This window comes from Halichoerus grypus, chromosome 5 (genome assembly GCF_964656455.1).
Source record: "Halichoerus grypus chromosome 5, mHalGry1.hap1.1, whole genome shotgun sequence".
Lineage (NCBI taxonomy): Eukaryota > Metazoa > Chordata > Mammalia > Carnivora > Phocidae > Halichoerus > Halichoerus grypus.
This window is the reverse complement of record NC_135716.1, coordinates 25,553,968-25,573,175: the sequence shown is the minus strand read 5'-3', so window position 1 is coordinate 25,573,175 and position 19,208 is coordinate 25,553,968. Positions and strand designations below refer to the sequence as shown.

The following is a 19,208-nucleotide window of genomic DNA, read 5'->3' as shown; positions in this document are numbered from 1 at the left end:
AATTTTGTTAGCATTGAATTATGCAAGTTAAAGAAACTGCTTTCTTAAGCCTGATGTAGGTACCCAGAAGAAAATAAAAAAGAAAATACAGCAATATAATCACTAAGTAGTAAAATACCAAGCAGTAGTGAAGGATTTTAAGTGTTCTATAGGGAGAATCCTGCATATATGTGTGGATATGTTTTTAAATATTATGCAAGTTTTTATATGAGAGCAAAACATTAACACTTTATATAACTTGAGTTCATCAAGTTTTATGGAAAAATTAAACTAGAAAAATAAAAATACTGAGACATTATAAAAGTGGGAAGAATTTAATGAACTAGGTTCTTAAACTAATATAATTTTTTAGGTAATTTAGCCTAAGTGAAATATTAGGACACACTTAAGAAAATGGTATTGGAAAAACTTAATATATATTTTAGTATTTCTGCCAATAACTATTTATTTTCAAAGTCATGGCTTTTGAAATGATGGCCTATAAAATTTATAAAAGTGAATTACAACTATTTGGGTTTCATCTAAAATAACTTGCTATTGTTTTTGATATTATGATATTGAAAGTATCATAAGAGGCTGGTGTATTTCATTGTGCACTGTATTAAAATGGATATGACTGTATTTACCTAAAAGGTAAATATAAATTCAATGAAGTAACTGAAATATTTTTTAAAACAATTTTCAAGTATTTTAGATGAAGGAAAAGAATATAAATTATTGGATTAACTACAGTTGCTATGTACTTTTTAAAAGTGATAAACAATAATGACACCAAGTGAAATAAAGGAAATCTATTTAATTGAAACCCCACTAATTAAAAAAAGTTATGCAACCTGATCTCATGAGACATTTAAATATCAATTATTTTCTTTTAAAAACCAGCATGAATAATAATGCAAGGGATATACTTAACTTCTTCAATTATAATTTAGAAATTTTTACATATTGATTTTTATAAGATTTACAGTCTAGGGATTACATTAGGCAATTAGGTTTTGTTCATGCCATGAATTGGAAAAAAGCAATACTGATTTTTGTTAGATAGCTTAAAATGATCATTTCATTAAGTCTTACTTGCTATTTTACCCACGTAGTTCATATCACAGGTATTTTATTAGTTTTGAAACATTTTGTGTGATTTGTTTCTTATTAATACCTCAAGAGTAGAAGGGTGAGACAGGGTCTTATGATTTACTAGAATATATAGTTATGGACTATTTATACTTACTATATTTAAAAAAGGAAGGAAATGACCATTGGAGCAGGATTTAAGAGACCCGATTCTTAGCAATTATTAGTTGTGTGATTTTGAACAAGAATCTGTCTTTTGACCTCGGTCTTTTCTCTTAAAATAAGAGGCTAGGACTAGATGACAGCCCAGTCTCTTGATAGCTCTGAGATTCTTTATCAGGAAAAGAAAGACCACCTTTGAAAATTGTGCTTTCTTCTCTTCCACATCTCCCTCCCCATGGTAAGCCAGAGTTCGATTCTACTGCAGTATTCAACTGCTCTAAATTTAGTTCTGCCACTTTGTGAATTTTCCTGTTTTCCTTAAGTTCTTCTTAATAAAATATACATTTTATATTTTGAGGCAAAGTTCTGGATAATCTCAATCCAAACGTGAATTATAAATAGGAATTCTACCTCTACTTTCCTCTGCACTATAACATGTGACTTCATTACAGATGAGCCTGAAGATTTCATGGTAGTTTTAGCATAAATCTGGAATTCTTTAAAGAATAAAGAAAAAATTGTAAACCCAAAGGCCAAAATTGAAGAAGAAAAGGCCAGAAGGTCAAAAGAGCTCAATTCTATAACGTGTACCTGGGAATAAAGAATGTTGAAAACTACAGAGGGGTGTGTGTGTGTGTGTGTGTGTGTGTGTGTGTGTGTGTGTGTGTGTGTGTGTGTAAAGGTTATGTAAGTTGCTTGCATTTAGACTTGTTTATGTGGTTGGGTGAAGTCAGCTCAGAAAGCATCACCTCAGACCAAAGAGTTTTAAATAGTTTCCTGGTTCTAAAGGGACCCAGTTTTATTATTATTATTATTTACTCTTCTAAGCATCTGTTTTTCAATTTCAATTGAAGAAAAAAAAAATCTATCTTTTTAAAATGTGTTCTGATGTAATACAGATGCAGAAGATGGAAGGCCAGGAGAATATCCATTTTAGAGGAGAAAAAGGAGTGAATGGAAAATAATATTAAATTTTAATTCACAAAAAACTTTATGTTAAACAGTAAACACATACTTTAGATCTTTTTATGATTTCAATAAAAAGAATACATAATGTATATCTCTTTAGAAATAAATTGAAAGAACAAATACTGCAAGTACCAACTATAAGACCCTACTCTAAATTATGTATCAGTGAAATGTTAAACCTAAAGTATATGCCATAAAAATATAAATTTTGTCATGTATTACAAGGTATATATACTAAATAACAACATACCATTAAGCAATGAGTGCTTCTATTAACCATATTTAACTTATTATAAAATTAACCTGATCTTTTTAACAGGTATATCTCAGTAATAAGCATATAAACTTTATTTTATCATAGAGATATATAAAAATATGTTGTGGTCTATAAATACAGGTTAAGAAAATGTTAAATAATGGTGTGTTGTTTGTGTCAATTCCTCTCACTGTACTCTGAGCTTCTCAAAGGCAGAAGTAGCATTTTACTCATGTGGAATTTCTATGAGTGTATGACTGAATGAATACCTGCAATATTGTAAATTTTGGCTCATTTAACTAAAGACATTTTGTTGGGAGGATTTCCTTTATTAATTATAAATCAGGAGGGAAAAAGTGATAAAAGAATGCATGTTCAAGTAGAAGTAGTTTCATGTATAAAGCTATTTTTAAATATATAAAAACTATATGTTCTAATAATTTTTTTTTATTTCATTAAATGCAAGACATGTAGACATATGCACAAATATCTATTTCATTTGTTTTCTTCTGCTTTTCACATGCTAAACAGTTTTTAACTTTTTTTTATTGCTTTTTTGGTTTGACTTATGCTTTTTTTAGTATTAGGGAAATATTTTACAATATGGAAAAAGTCTGGAGAAAGGACTTCATTAGGGCAACAATCAAATCCACAATCTACCTTTATTTTTTTTATTTTTTTCAGTTTTAAGCCCTGGACACTAAAAAAACCATTTTGTGTCTGTTATCTTTGTTAAAGCAGTTTTATTTTATTTATTTATTTATTTATTTATTTATTTATTTATTTGACAGAGAGAGACACAGCAAGAGAGGGAACACAAGCAAGGGGAGTGGGAGAGGGAGAAGCAGGCTCCTCTGAGCAGGGAGCCCAATGTGGGGCTCAATCCCAGGACCCTGAGATCATGACCTGAGCCGAAGCCAGACGCTTAACCGACTGAGCCACCCAGGCGTCCCTGTTAAAGCAGTTTTAAACCACTGTAGGGGATTAGCACTGCAGTATTTTTCAGATCAATCATTATTCTGTTATTTTCAAAATCAATTTGAAATCTAAAATGTATTTTAAAACTTACCAAAAAATGGTGATTGATGTTTCTTAAGACTCATGTAACTTCCATGTTAATCAACTAAAATCACCTATTTGAAATTATTGAATTTATATTATTAATTTATTATTAAATATTAATTATTTAAATTATTATTTAAATTATTATTAAATTAATATTTAATATATTATTAATATATTGAATTATTGAATTTCACCTATTATAAATTATTGAATTTATAATGCCTTTTATTAAAATTAACCATATATACACATATATGTTAAAGAATTTGATTTTGTTCAAACATCAACCATATATAACCATATATACACATATATGGTTAAAGAATTTGATTTTGTTCAAACATCAACATATGTGTGTGTGCGTATGTGTCTGAAATAGAAGGCATATGACTTTCTTTTTATGTTAGAGAATCTTTATTAGTGTAACCTGAGAATATATGGTATTACTAGGAGAAAATCAATTGGAAGGTAGTAGATTTAGTGTTGGTGTCAGCGTTTAATGTTAGGAAACTGACCATATCACACAGTTGTCATAAAGGGAATTCAACCATCAGTTGGAGGTTTGGAAAAGATCTTTAACTGTTCCCGCTATCACTGAGCTTCTAAAACTTAAAGTCATAAGACATCTCCTGGTTTCAAGTTCCTTATTTGAAAATTAATGGACTCCTTACTACATAATCTCAAAAGTCAGATACCTGCATTTTTTAGATTCTTTCATTGCTACATATAGATAGTATGCAATTTTGTAGAACTATGATCTTTGAAAAGAAAAAAAAACAGACATATTTAGTATTAGGGAGCAGAACATTTTTCCATTGGAAAAAAATACTTCAGATTTCTATGGGACTCTAGTAGAAGAACAATGGCATTATTTACTGAGTGTTACCTTTCATTTTCTACCTTGATTATATTCTAACACAATAATAAAAATAAAACAAATGCAATATTCTGTTCATTATCATAATCTTCTAAATTTGTAGTATTTATTTTTACAATAATTTATCTTGTAAGTGTCAGTAGCTGCATTATAAATCTGTGATTAAATCAGATTATAGTTCTTTGGAAAAGTAATTCATTTCTTTTGAGAAAGTAAGTCATCTTATCTTATTGATGGGGGGGTTACTTTTGCCTCATTTTAACTTTTCAACTCTTTTCTACTGTTTGATATCATGATACCTGGATGTATAATTCTTACTTCTTATTTTGAATTAATTGCAATCCTATCTTTATCTTTATACTCAAGAAGTAAATTACACTAATAAAATAATTCCTTTAGGTTTTGTTTTGGTTATTAATACTAAGATGTGTGTGGGTTGTTTGATTTAGAGACTATAGCACATCTAACTATTGACAGTGGATTCAATTACCTGGGTATTAAGTAATATAATCAATCATTGGTTAGGAATTTTATTACAGGTCAATATCATGTTAAAGAATGGTGTGCTATTTGTAGTATTTCTATCACAGGGCTAAGAGTTGGGACACCTGTGTGCTAGTCCCAAAAGACATGGGGCAAGTTGTTTGACTTCTCTATTCATTTCTAAGAGATTCATTCATTTATTCTTAAGTATTTAGGTGTAGAATTTGGACCAAAGGGAAAAGGAAAGACTGATGTAATTGGAATACTCTAATTCTATCCCAAAATTTAAAATATATATAGAGATTATAAAAACATCCAACTGTGTGAAGAGGATACATTTTGTTCGTTTGCTTGTTTGTTGTTTAAAGGAAATGGTGGCCCCATGAAACGGGGCTAAAGCACATTAAAATTTAACACCTATTTTCTACATTCTATACTGGCAGAACAAAACACTTCTTCAGGACATTTTTAGCATGAAGGCATCTAATCGGTCCCTCCTTCCACATCATCCTTGGAAGAAGAAAGATCAAGAAACTCTACTGACACTGGAGTAAAAGCTAGGCAGTATTTTTGCAGTGTCTCCTTAACTATCTTTCATATAAGATTTACCACTTGATACAAATTTCTGAGAATAGAATTTTGCATTATAAACATTTCTGTAGTATAATTTTTAAAAATGATTGGAGGTATTTTGCAATTAGACCATGTTTCTGGATTATACACTAAAAAGGCATAATAGAAAATTCAGCAACATATTACTAAGTGGCTTCTGAATCTTTGTGAAAAGTATTTTATTTACCAATATGTTAAAGGAAGAAAAATGGTACTGGCCACCATTTAATGAAAAAGGCAGTGGTACAACTAAATATGCTCAAAAGCACTGAAAAGTTCATTTGTAGAGACTTACATACTAGGCATATGTAAGATTCAAAATATTCTCAAATTTAAAATGATGGAATTAAATCAATTAAATGTAGTAAGAAATGATATATATTCAATTCTGAAATTACTTAAAATCTAATGCATTATCCCTTTTAAAATTGATAGGAATAAGTTATATGGTTCAGACACTCTAATTTTTTTTAAAGTCCTAAGCTTTGATTTATGCTACCATGCTAGTTTGTGGCTAGCACTCAATCTTGCATATAGAGTATATAAATATAAATGTATGTGTTGTCCAATTTTTAGCTGAAAGAAAATTTAAGATTATATATTGTATTACTATGCTTAAATTCTACAACAAATTTCAGGTATCAGAACACAGCAAGAGTTTAATAAATGTTACCTATTCTTATCATTGTTATTACCAGTTATAATTTTAAGATCTAATCAGTTTCAGAGGCTAGGAGCTACAATATACTAAAAAATCTTCAACTATTCTGGGTCATGTCTTTTTCACTGTGTATAGATGGTATATAAGTTAAACCATCTACTTTCCCTGGATTTCTATATATATCTATATATATATCACCCCTAAAGCCTTTGACCAAAATAGTAAATTTAATAAAGATATATAGAAACATCCTTAGATATACAATCATACTAGTTTTTATGAACATAGGTTTAGCTATTCAGCATATTTTAAGGCATTCTTGTAACAGGCCCATTTTCACTTTTACAAAAGAAGATTTTGAAGCTATAAAGTCTGAAAGTTTTAATGAGAACAACCTAGACCCTCAATCTTTGAAATCTTATTTTTTAATCATTTCAGATTGAGAAATAAGTGCATTTTTTTTTTTTTAACTTGGAAAACTAATAGAGTGACCAGAGTGGAAAGAGACATCATACTTTATAAAATCAATTTCTTAATTTTTACAAATCTGAATTAATTTTGTTGCTTTTTTTAAAGATATTTTTATTTATTCATTTGAGACACAGAGATACAGAGAGAGAGAGCATGAGCAGGGGGAGAGGCAGAGGGAGAGGGAGAAGCAGGTTCCCCGCTGAGCCAGAAGCCCGTTGTGGGGTGGGATCCCAGGACCCTGGGATCATGACCTGAGCCGAAGGCAGATGCTCAACCATCTGAGCCACCCAGGCACCCCAATTTTGTTGCTTTTTTTGAGATAATGGATGACTGAATAATTGGTTGAAAAATTACACAACTAATTATTGGATAAAGACTCTAAAATTTGTATATGGGCTTTCTTTCCTCCCAGAAATGGAACAAATTCAGGAATCCAAAACACTTATGTAGATACCAGCAGATGCACCCGCAATGCTTGGCGTAACAGGTCTTACAGTTATGGCGTGCTGTAAAATGTCAGGATTATAAGAAAAATGTGGGATTTTTTATATTCTCTTTAGGGATTCTTATAATTGGCATAATAAAAGTCACCATATGGGAAGAGTCACCATTGGTATGGTTCATAGACATTTTTAACACTTTTAAAACTGTCTTAACCTTTCATTGTTTTAATCCTCATTTTTCTGATAGCTTCAGAGGAACTTTTTAAATTATCTTTAGTTCTACAATTAAACATTAAGATCCACTCCATTCATTTCCCTAGGCCCTTTTTTGTTTTGATATATTCTTTTGAATAGAAATGATTTTCTATTCATTTTGTTTGTAATTTCTGTTCTCTTGTCATAATTTTCACATTTTAATTTTACTAAGGATAATTTCGCTATAAAATATAACATGAAAAATGATAACATTCTTTTTTTTTTTAAGTAGGATGCTTAAGATAGCCCTGGTTTTCACATGAGTGCCTTAGGGAATATGAAGATTAGGCAAAACTTCCCAAATAATCTCAACAACAACAAAAAAATATACCTGCAGTTTTATTAAAAACAAACAAAAAAATCCTTTTTCTTATTCAAAATAAATGAAGTAATTTTATGTCCCATATTTGTTTTACATTTGACATCAGAGATCACTATAATGCCTTCTAATATGAAACCAATTGGGAAAGAAACAACTGCTTGAATAATAGTGACCACAGTTAATGAATATCATCAGACTGAGGCAGTGGAATAGATTCATCCACTACAAATTTCATTGGTACAGGGAATAATTTTAAATAAAAAATCCAGGAAAATATTATTACCTTAATAAGTAACAATATTTCCTCATCTCTCTCATTTCAGATTATCATATTTTATCTAACTTCTTCACTGGAAGCCTTGGTATCATTGCCTGGCTTCTGCTTAAAACAAGCGTAGATGGGGAAAAAAAAAAAAAAAACAAGCATAGATGGGCTCTGATAGTTATATCTGATGCAGAGTTATACTGCTGAAGAAATGATGTTGAGGCAGCAAAGAACTGATCATAACCCATCTATGTTCTATATTGTCTACATGCCTTTCCAGATCTATCCTCCTCATTTTTTGAGCAGAAGATTGATCTGAATAGGCTACATCCTGCCACATAAATTGTGGCATTGTCTAGAAGGGCTGACACTAACTGGAGGCTTGTCAGAAAAGCAAACTACCAAGCCCCACCCTAGACCTATTGAATTAGAATTTACGGTTTAAGAAGATCCTCAGATGATTCTTATATACATTTAAGTTTGTGAAGCACTAGATTCTATCAACAGGCTCCCTTATTCTCTGGAGAAGTCTACCAGGATGGTGGGAGGGAGGAAAGTTAGATCAGGATGATTCTGCAGGGTCTCTCACCATTACTTTGACTGGAATTGACTAGGACCTTAACTGAAGGTCACTAGTTTTTTCATACCAGACTGATATACATCCCTTCATCCAACATCTCCCTCCACTCATCCCAGTGGTCAGCAATGGTGAAGCCTAACTGCTACTACTCTGCATGACAGCATGATTGCTTATGGCTTCTTTACATCCAGTCATTTAGAAATAATCCCTTTGTAAGGTAAACCCTTATTGAATTAGCCCATGTTCCACTGTTTCCCAATGGATTCTGAAGGATATGTCACTGGTACATGAAAACCATTGGAGATATGTATTAAACATCCCTTAATGTATTTAAAACCACTCTTACACTTCAAAAGGTAACATTTAAGTAAAAATATGGGTGACTGTTGCTCATAATTCTACCATTAGTTGCTTACTTAATTCCTAGGGAATGTTTTGAAGAAGTACATATCTACTCTCTTTTCTAGCAATTTCTTTGCTCCGCCCAAGAAACAAAGAAAATTCACAAGGATAGAGTAGATAAAAAGATAAGTGAGTTGGCTGTACTAAAGTTAGAGAGTAACTGAATTAAGGGTACACTGGCAAAAAAATATGAGGTAAATAGAAACCCAAGATGAATTGAATGCTATACATTACTTTGGTGTAATTTATACATGAGATCAGTATGGATAGTGTTAAATAAAGCTGAATATATCAGTTGCTTCCATAATTCTCTATCAATATTGCATTAAACTACCCATATTTATTTCTAAGGAATAACCTACCTAAGAAATTTAAAACTTTGTGTTAATTATTTTCTTAATTTGTTCACGCTTTACCTTATATAATTTTTATATTACTAGAGCATATTTTCTTCCTATACCAGATCCAGAAGTGGGCAGTATCATTTATTGGTTGTGTATCTAAAGCACGGGCACTCTATGCCTACCGTTTTTTAAACCACAAAATATCCACTCAAAATGGGATTATTTTCCTCCTTTGCACAGATGTAAAATGGAGAAGTGCTAAGTAGATTTCCCAAGGTCATACACATGTTAGTTAAATACGTTCATTCAATTGACTCTGATACTTGAATCCTAGTGGTTATACCACCTTCTGACTATGGAATAACAGCATTCCATACATTTAATCAGAACTCTCAAATGTATATCCCAGAAAACCACAAATAAATGGGATTAATATATACTATCCTCATTTACTTTTTAAATTAAAGCTTATCATATAAAATTTAAGCAGTCAACAATATCTGACTTTAAGCATGTTTCACTTTAATATGGAATAGAATTGGCTTCATTAACTTAATATTGAATAAAGATATTGATTATTTACTGATAGTGCCAAGTATAGTCCTATGGCTTGAAGTCTCTTAATACTTTATTTTAAAAATGTGAACAGATGAATAAAAAAGGTGTAGCACAAGCCAACTGCTATATGAAATTCAAATCATCCTGTAATCTTTTTAGTTAAACCATCTTTGGCTGCATTCCTTTCTAATGGAAAGTTCAGGAGAGTTGATAAACTTTTTTTTTTTTCCTTAATGTAAGCCTTATAAATGAAAAATTTCTAGCCTCTCTGGGATCTAGATAAAAGTCCATCTAGAAATTTGTCACTTTAATCCCATTTGGTATTGAGGAAGAAATGCCATTTGAAGAATATTTTAAACAAAGGAAAATCAACCATCAACACTAAAAAGCAATAAATCCATGATTTAGAATATAAATGATGTAATTGTGAAGAGAAAAATATTCAATGCAATGCACCCCAAACCTAATACCATGCTGTTCTGCCATATATGAAGGTTCTGCTCTTCCTAAAATTGTAAAACTTAATTGTGTGATTTCACTCTGTGCACAGCAGGGCAGCCATATGCTCTAGAAAGCTACATGCAAGAGAAGCAGCTTGTTGCAAAAGTGGGTGAAAATGCCCTGAAATAATTCTGAACAAGATAAAAGTGTCTCTAACATAGGACCATTCCTTCATACTCCAAAAGGCAGAAGAGTCCACTTTGGCACCAACTTGGAGCACAGATAGAAAGTCTAGCCCCTTCAAAATATTTTAACAAGGGAAAAGATTTAAAAGTCCCAAGCATCACATTTACTGTGACCATTATTCACAGGTAAAATAATGAGCTCTGGTAACCATCAGGGGAAATCAGTGACACACAAAACCATTTTCATCTCCAATTTTTAAGCTTTCCTTTTTAATCAATGCAGTATATGTTTTCTTCCTTTGTTTGCCCATTCTATAAAAATGAGACATAGTATGTTAATATAAGGAATAAGCTACCAAGATATATGGTTAGCAATTACTGACAAGCATAACGATGGGGTTGAAAATCAAAAAAAAAAAAATAGCATTTATGAAGACCACTGTTTTGAGATGATAGTTCCAATTAACGTGAAAAGATATATGCCTTCTAAAATATACTCAAAGGAAAACAGAAACACAGGGTCATCAGTAGTTCTTAAAATCTCTTTGCAAAAGAATAACTCAAAATCATGGCTTGAGGGGTAGCATTGGATAAAAATGTTAAAATAGTTTCTTGCAAGTTTATCAGTTGTGAAAAAAATGTTTTCATTGCTTAATATTGTCATAACGGTTCTCAGGCATTCAGGGTATTTTTATCTAATACCTTTCTAAAATATATAAACCTATTACTATCAAGTAAATTCTAACATTTATTTTTTCTCTTCTTTCTCCCTTAAGAGCAACTTACTCAACAAAATATAAAAATATATTTACTGGTATGAATAACACAGTTTTGACAATTTTACACATGTGATGAAATGTGGTAATGGAATAGAAAATGAGGATGATAATAAATAATTATGTATTTAAATAATAAATCAGTACATTTCTAGACATGGATTTTTAAATTGCTACAAATATCAACGCTGAACAGTTTTCCACAAAATAATATAATTAGGAAAAAGTCAAGAGAACAATGGAAAAAAAACAAAAAAAATGACAAGATATTGATAAAGCATGCAATAGTCAATATTTATATGCAATACACTCACCTAAATGTTAATAATACCCTATCTGTTAGATATGTATCTATTTGACCAATATCAAAGTTCTTCCATAAAAAAAATCAATAATTAACATAATAAATGAAAGTGTCTTACAAGAATCATATGCAACCAGATAATTTTTAAAAAGTTATAAATCCTCTATTCTGTTATTATTTATGCTAAACATGCATGAAAATCAATACATCACTTAGTCTCATAAAGAAAGACCTGGGAATTCAAGCAGGCAAATGCAACTTTGCCATTTATATAAAATAGAAGATAATGCTTAATTATTCAATCATGAAAATTTTTGATTTGATAATCAAATTTTGTATCCTTCTTTTCACTGGTTTGCTTCCATCTATCAATTAACCTTCCAGAGATTTTGAAACATGCTAAGTAAAGGGAAACTAATCTTTGTGTGTTTTCTTTATTTGATAACACATTTTTTAAAAAATCCTTTCAAGTTATAGAATTTAGCATAAAAATTAAAAGTAATAGATGAGTTAAAATTTGACATGGAAATGCTTTCATCATTTATCCATACATTCATTGATCTTTCCAGTGAAATCATAACTAATATAATCAGCTCAGTCATTCTTGAGAGTTGACAAAATTATTGTCATTAAAGTTGACCCAGGAAATCCATCTGCCCTAAAATATCCCCTCGACTCATGAATTTCCCACCACTAGAGTAATTCTTACAGAATTAAAATATAATTTTACTATATCCTCTGAGGGAGTTTATCAGCATTGGGAATATTTCAAGTGGAGAACAAGATCTCTTGGAGAGTGGACAGAGAACGGTAGTATTTGACAAGTATTGCTCTCTCTCAATGATAATTATCCTCATGTAAATTCTTGCTATTCAGTGTATCAACATAACCTGTAGTCTTGTTAGAACTGCAGAACCTCAGATCCCACCCAATTCCACCAAATCACAATCTGCATTTGAACAAGACTGCCAGGTGATTTGTATTCACATTGAAGTTTGAGAAGCATAGTCTAAAACTTAGACTCCCAGTCTCTATCAACTATTATTTGCACCTCTGTATACATTACTAATTTGTCTGCCTGCTCCTATTTAAATTTTTTCTTTAATTTCTTGTTGAAACAAGATCTTAAAGTTACATTAGATAATATCACTTCCCTGCTAAAGACCACCAATGGCTCCCATCTCTTTTAGATTAAAATAAAACTGTTTACCTCGGCCTCAGAGCCTACATGATATGTGGTTTCCACCAGTTTCCCACCTCATCTCTACCCCTCTCCTCCTTGACCACTGAACTCCAGCACACTGGGCTGCCTTTTTCTCAAGCAAAACTCAAAACTCTTTTTAGCTAGTTGTTTTCTCTACCTGATATGCTTTCTCCTGCGATCTTAGCATGGCTGTCTTCTTCCATGATGTTCAGGTCTCATTTTAACTTTCACCTCCTCAAAGAGGCCTTTCCTGCTCTCCAAACTAAGGTAGTCACCCATATATCACATAGCCTGTTTTAATTTTCTTCACCATCCTTGCTACCATCGGGTAGTTTTTTGTTTATTTGCATGTTGTCTTTTTCTCCTCACTTGAATATAAACTCAGTGAAGCAGGGTCTACTCATTTTTGTTCAATGTTATTTACTCAAGAACTGGAAGAAAGTCTGGTGTGTAAGTAACTCAGTAAACATTTGTTGAAGAAGGAAGGAAGGGAAAGGAAGGGGAGGGAGGGAGGGAAAGAGGGAGGCAGAAAGGAAGGAAGATTGCTAAAGAAAAGAAGTGAGAAAAGAAATAGATTGAAAGAAAGAGATGAAGGGGGAGAAAGTCAGAAAGAAAATACAAAAAGGAAGGAAAGAAGAAAAGAAGAGGAAAGAAAAGAAAAAAGAAAAGGAGATCCTGAAGAAAGTAACTCTGTCATCTTAAACTTAAAAAGATAGAATTAGATCCTCAAAAGGAGAGTTTTTAGAATTTAAGGCATATAGGTAGGCATTGGGGTCTGGGAGAAATGTTTATGTGGCTGAGTTCTCATCTATTGAAATAAGGAGAGAGCCTTCTGCAACTTCCTTGGTATTAGTGCTGGCCACATCTATGGTTGTTTTAACATTGGCTATACAATTTGATAACCATAACAATAAGTCCACATCAACTCAAACATCAAGAGGAAATAGAAGATGATGACAAACACATTTAATTAATATATATCTGGATAGATTTATAGACACTTAGGATTAGACGGGGCAGTAACAATCATATTACTGATATACTCTTTGATGTTTAAATGCTTTCTAAATAACTAATTTGTCCATCAAGCTGTGCTTGAATATCTTATTAGTGATTTGGGAATTTACTGCTTCCTGAAACACAAAATCTGTATTTGAACAAAACTCAATGTTAGAAGTCTTCTTTATAAAATTTTTTATCTCCCTGTGGTTCCATACACCAAATTCTACAACCTACGGCCGAAGAAGTTTGATCTCTCTTACATATAACAACACATCACATATTTGAAGATAGCTATAACTCATTCCCACTCACATATCATATTCATTCTGTAGCAATTCCTTCTCTTAGATGTGACAGCTTTTCTCTGCAGTTTTATCCCTACAATTTTTCCCTTAAAAATTAAGACCATATTCTACTTCTTTTGTATTCATCACATGCTTAGCAAAGAGATAATATGTTCAATAAAACCCTAATATTTGATGGACATATATCAATATCCATAAAGACCTAAGTAACCATCCATAAATTAACTTCTTTATTGTGCTATTGCTTATGAAGATTTAAAAAAAAAACAAAAAGAACATGTTTTAGATTTACAAGTGTATACTCTCTAAAACTATTAATAGAATTTTTGAAAACAGTATTGGTTGCTTACAAGCTGTTGAAAATATTTAAAATTTTACGTGTGGCCAGAAAGCCTATTAGTAGAAGGCATGTAGTAGGCACACAAAAACTATCACTTCAATACAATAAAGTTTTTGTCATATTACATTTTGGGTTTCGTTTTAACAAAGTTCAAATATCACAGAATTTGACATCTGAATTAAACTAGAAATTTCAGTTTGTTCAATAGTCTGTTTTCCCTTTTCTGTTAAGCAATGTAAATGTTAAGATGAGCTAACTTGAAAAAATATTGCTTATGATAAAAATGAAAAAAAAAATACTGCTTTTGTTTAGATAAAAACTGCTGACCTAAAATGAAGTTTTATGCTGAATTAACCATTCTTATCTTAAAGGTGAAAATAATAAAGAGTTCTAGTCAAAAACTGATGATTAAAACAGGTTTTCTTCTAGGCTGCTGTTAAAAAGAGGGGGGAGTCTACATCATATTCAATTTTAGTTGAACATAATTTCATATTACTTTGTAAATCAGACTAAAGCTCTGCTTGATCCTATTGATATGATTAAACATACCATTAAACATACTATGGACAAATCGACTACACTATGTCAAAATAAACAGCAGCAATGGCTATAAAATGCTCATAACACATTTGACTCCACAACATGTTATAATCATCTAAGTTAATATTCCACTAGGAAGAACAATAAAAGAGAGTTTATAATTATATATTGATATATACTAACTCTTCAGAAGAATATATCCACATTTTATACTTGAAAACAGCAACTACCAATGCTGCTCATTAACGGCTGACAGAACTTGTCTACATATTGAAAAAAAAAAGAAATATTCTACAATATAAAAGAAAAACAATGTTAAATTAAATTATGTGGAGAAAACACATCCTAGTGATTATTTTTTAAATGACATGACCATAAACTTCTTAAGAAACACCAATTGTGCTTATTATCTATATTACTTTAACGTTAATATCATCTAATACAAGGTTTTGCATATATTAGACCCTTATAAATCCTGAATAAATCAAAGAAAGAATGAATACTAGTCTAGCGATATGAACTAGCTCTTCATACATCCTCTGCCAGGCCACAATTTTCTTTACAAAATAACAATGGTGCATTAGATGAATCTGAAATATCCTAGATAATTCTCAAATATATAATTCTAGAAGTACAGGACGCTCTACTTGTAATGTTTTATTTTTTAATTTTTTTTAAAGATTTTTTTTTATTTATTTGACAGAGAGAGACACAGCTTGAGAAGGAACACAAGCAAGGGAACTGTGAGAAGGAAAAGCAGGCTTCCTGCTGAGCAGCGAGCCCGATGAGGGGCTCGATCCCAGGACCCTGGGATCATGACCTGAGCCGAAGGCAGACACTTAACGACTGAGCCACTCAGGTGCCCCTCTACTTGTAATGTTTTAATTATATTATTACATAGGTCCTGTTACCTTAGGTCAACTTTGAGCTGAAATCTCTTAGGGCTGAACTATACTGAACTATAGGGTTAGGGATTATGGGAAAAGATGGTTTAAGTAAATATTAATAAATAATTTCTAAAGAGCTTATAGTTAAGGTTGAAAGTATTCTGGTAAAATTTAAAATATTACTAGATATTATTACATTAACTAATTTTAGACATCTGGGTATTTTGTAAACTAAAAATATCAATTGTTTTTAGATTATTTATATGAATGTAAACTCCTATTTAGCATAGTTGAACACTTCCTGTATTTATTTTTGTATAGACTTCTCATATTTTTATTCAGCACAAGTATCTATTCAAAGCATTTTCAATGCATCTTGTGATAAACACAATTTACTAGTTTGAAACTTTTATTCCTATTTCAAGAACTAGTTCTAAAATCCTGTGTGCAGCCTTCCCTGACTTTTTACATTCAGTGGTAGTCACTCTCCTTACTTCAATAGCATTTCAAAAATACTGTTCTGGTAGTATTTCTCACAGTAAATTTGTAATTACTTTTTTTTTTTTTTTTAAGTTATACAGACTACCTGATCGCATAGCCTGCATTCTTCGTTTTTATACCTCTCCTCTCCAGTACAATGTCATGCACACAATAAGAGTTAAAACTCTTTGGTGAATAATTATACAAGTAACAATAATTAGTATTTGTTGAACACAAGTCAACAACTGTGCTATATTTTTCCACACAGCTAACTATGAGGCAGGTTTTTCCATTACTAAGAAGTTGAGATTTGAGAGTTGAGGTTATTGCTCAAGACCAGATAGCTAACAAGGGACAAGTATAAACTCAGTCTAGTTCTCCAACCTCAGAACTAACTAGCAATGGTGGGCAATTTGGTTTTACCTTTCCACTGGGAGAAAATACCTAAGAATTTTTAGCACTTCCACCCAATACCATGTTTAATCCTCACAGAAACCCTAATGTAATACAATGATACTATTTTACAGATATGGAAATAGAGCTCTGATAGTTCATGTAACCTGCACAAGGTCTCACACATAGTAGGTGGCAAAAGTGGACTACAGTCCAGTCAATAAAAACTGAATTCCCCTTCTGAGGACGACTGGACACTAAGACCACAGGAAACTGTGGTGTGGTGTTAATACACAGTTTAAAGAAGATCTAAACCAACACTGTTTATTAGTATTCTTCTTTCTTACTTTTTATTTCAATGTCAAGAGACTATTTCTAAATGAAGAAAATTGGAAATGGTTTTCTTTTACTGACTAAAAGTAGAAAGTGAAAAAATATTTTAAGATAATTGAAAGTGAATTAACTGATTTTTTTTTAATTTTATTTATTTATTTGTGAGAGAGAGCGAGAGCACAAGCAGGGGGGAGTGGCAGGCAGAGGGAGAAGCAGGCTTCTCGCTGAGCAAGGAGTCCAATGCGGGACTCCTTCCCAGGACCCTGGGATCATGACCTGAGCCAAAGACAGATGCTCAACCAATGGAGCCACCAGGCATCCCAAATTAACTGATGTTTTAACTATAGTATAATAGGAAAATTAATTGGAATAGTATTCTATAGAGAACTGAAAATATCTTTGATAAACATTCCAAGTTTTTTTCTAATTATTCATTAATTGCATGGCTGTTATTGATAATAAATTAATTAGCTATGCTGATTTATAGTAAGTTAATACATAGATTTTGAGTCCACAGCACAGAAGTACCATGTACCAGATACTATGTGCAGTTTTAGTGTCCGTGTCTTCTTTGTGTTTACAGAGATATTGATGTCAACTCTAAGTACTTAATTGCCTCAGTTTATTGAGAATAAATTGGGAACTAGTAATGATCAAAAGATATCACAAAACGAAAATGAAACTAGTGTGACTAAAGAAAAATTATGAAAAATAAACTAAATTATCATACAGTATAAAATAGTATGGACTTGAACACCTCAAAGGAACCTATGCAATCACAATCTCTATCACATATATGCTTTAAATGGTAATGACTTTCAGCAAAATAATATCCATTGCATAACATTAATATTTATTCATATGAAATTTATCAACTTTATAACTTTCTTGGGTTTAACTATAAATATCCTTCAATTTTATAAATGGATAAGAGCTATCAGCAAGACATATTTATATCTAGTTTTATGTTGTGAATTTTGAAGTGGTACTATATAAAAGCAATATATTATTGTGGGTTCATGGGAATATCAATGCCTTTTAGGAATTAAAAACACTGGCAAATTCATATTTATGACAAAATGAAGTCATTATCTTTAATACTGAAATACATAAATATTTGAGTATATTGGAAATTATAATTCTAAGACTTCTAAGAAATTTAGGTGAATGCTTTAGCTGGTCATATTGTAAATATTTATGCATTAGTTTAGCAAATATTATTTAAATATGTCTATGGTTCAGAAGCTGTTCTAGGCACTGGGAATGCAGCATGAACTAGACCCACCCACTCCTTACCTCAGAGAGGTAAATTTTATAGGACAAGCCACAGGGCTAGTGATTACAAATGCAGGAAAAGTACAGAGTACAATGGTGAGTTATAAAAGAAAAACCTAACTTTCTTTGAGGTGACAATTTAAACTAAAATTTCAAAAGGGACTTAGAATGATCTGGTTGAAAGGATGGAAGGACTGGTTCATAAAAGTAGCTTCAAGGAAGAAAAGAACATGATATGTTTGGCCAACTAAAAGAATTTCTGTTTGGCCAAAAAAATATAGAGTGACTGTGAGAGTCATACAGGATGAATTTGGAGATATGGACAAAAGCCAGATCATGGAATCTCCTGTGGGTCATCACCAAATCTTGGTTTTATTCCTAAGGTCATGGAGAAGCCATTGGAAGCTTCAAAGCAGTGGTGTGATGTGATCAGGTTTTAAAGGCAATTCTGACTACATTGTAGAGCATGGAATAGAAGAACAAAGGCTAATTTGTTTTCTCTAAGATAGCTAGAAAAAAATAAGAAATTAGTTTTGCATTATGTTCATTGACTCATTCAAAATGTCAGTTAAATGACTACTGTCTGCATATACCCTGTAACTCTCTGAGTATCTAATCAGCTACGAGCTTTACAAAATTTTCCTTGTACCACCAGATTGATTTCTCTATTTCTTCCACTCTATCTCAGTCTCTTGAAGGAGGGGGTCATCTATTATCTTTATTTTCTAGAACACATCCTGGTACTCAGTAGGCATTCCAGGCATGTCTGGTAAGCTGGAATTATTTTTATAAAGAATACTGCTTTGATGTCAGCCGATTCCAATTTGGAAATTTGGCCCTGCTAAGAGTCAAGTTTTCAAAGTCTATTTTATGTCTGAAAATAAAGCTAAATATTGAGTGTTTTCAAAAACAATATTATTGACATAGGATAATAGGTCTCTTTTATT

General features: G+C 31.5%; 1 protein-coding gene across 6 annotated transcripts in view; it reads right to left on the bottom strand.

The window, feature by feature from the left end:
• The window catches only part of CSMD3 (CUB and Sushi multiple domains 3), a 1,190,044-nt gene that overhangs the window by 688,805 nt on the left and 482,031 nt on the right, over positions 1–19,208 (bottom strand). The gene's annotated exons all lie outside the window — the stretch shown is intronic.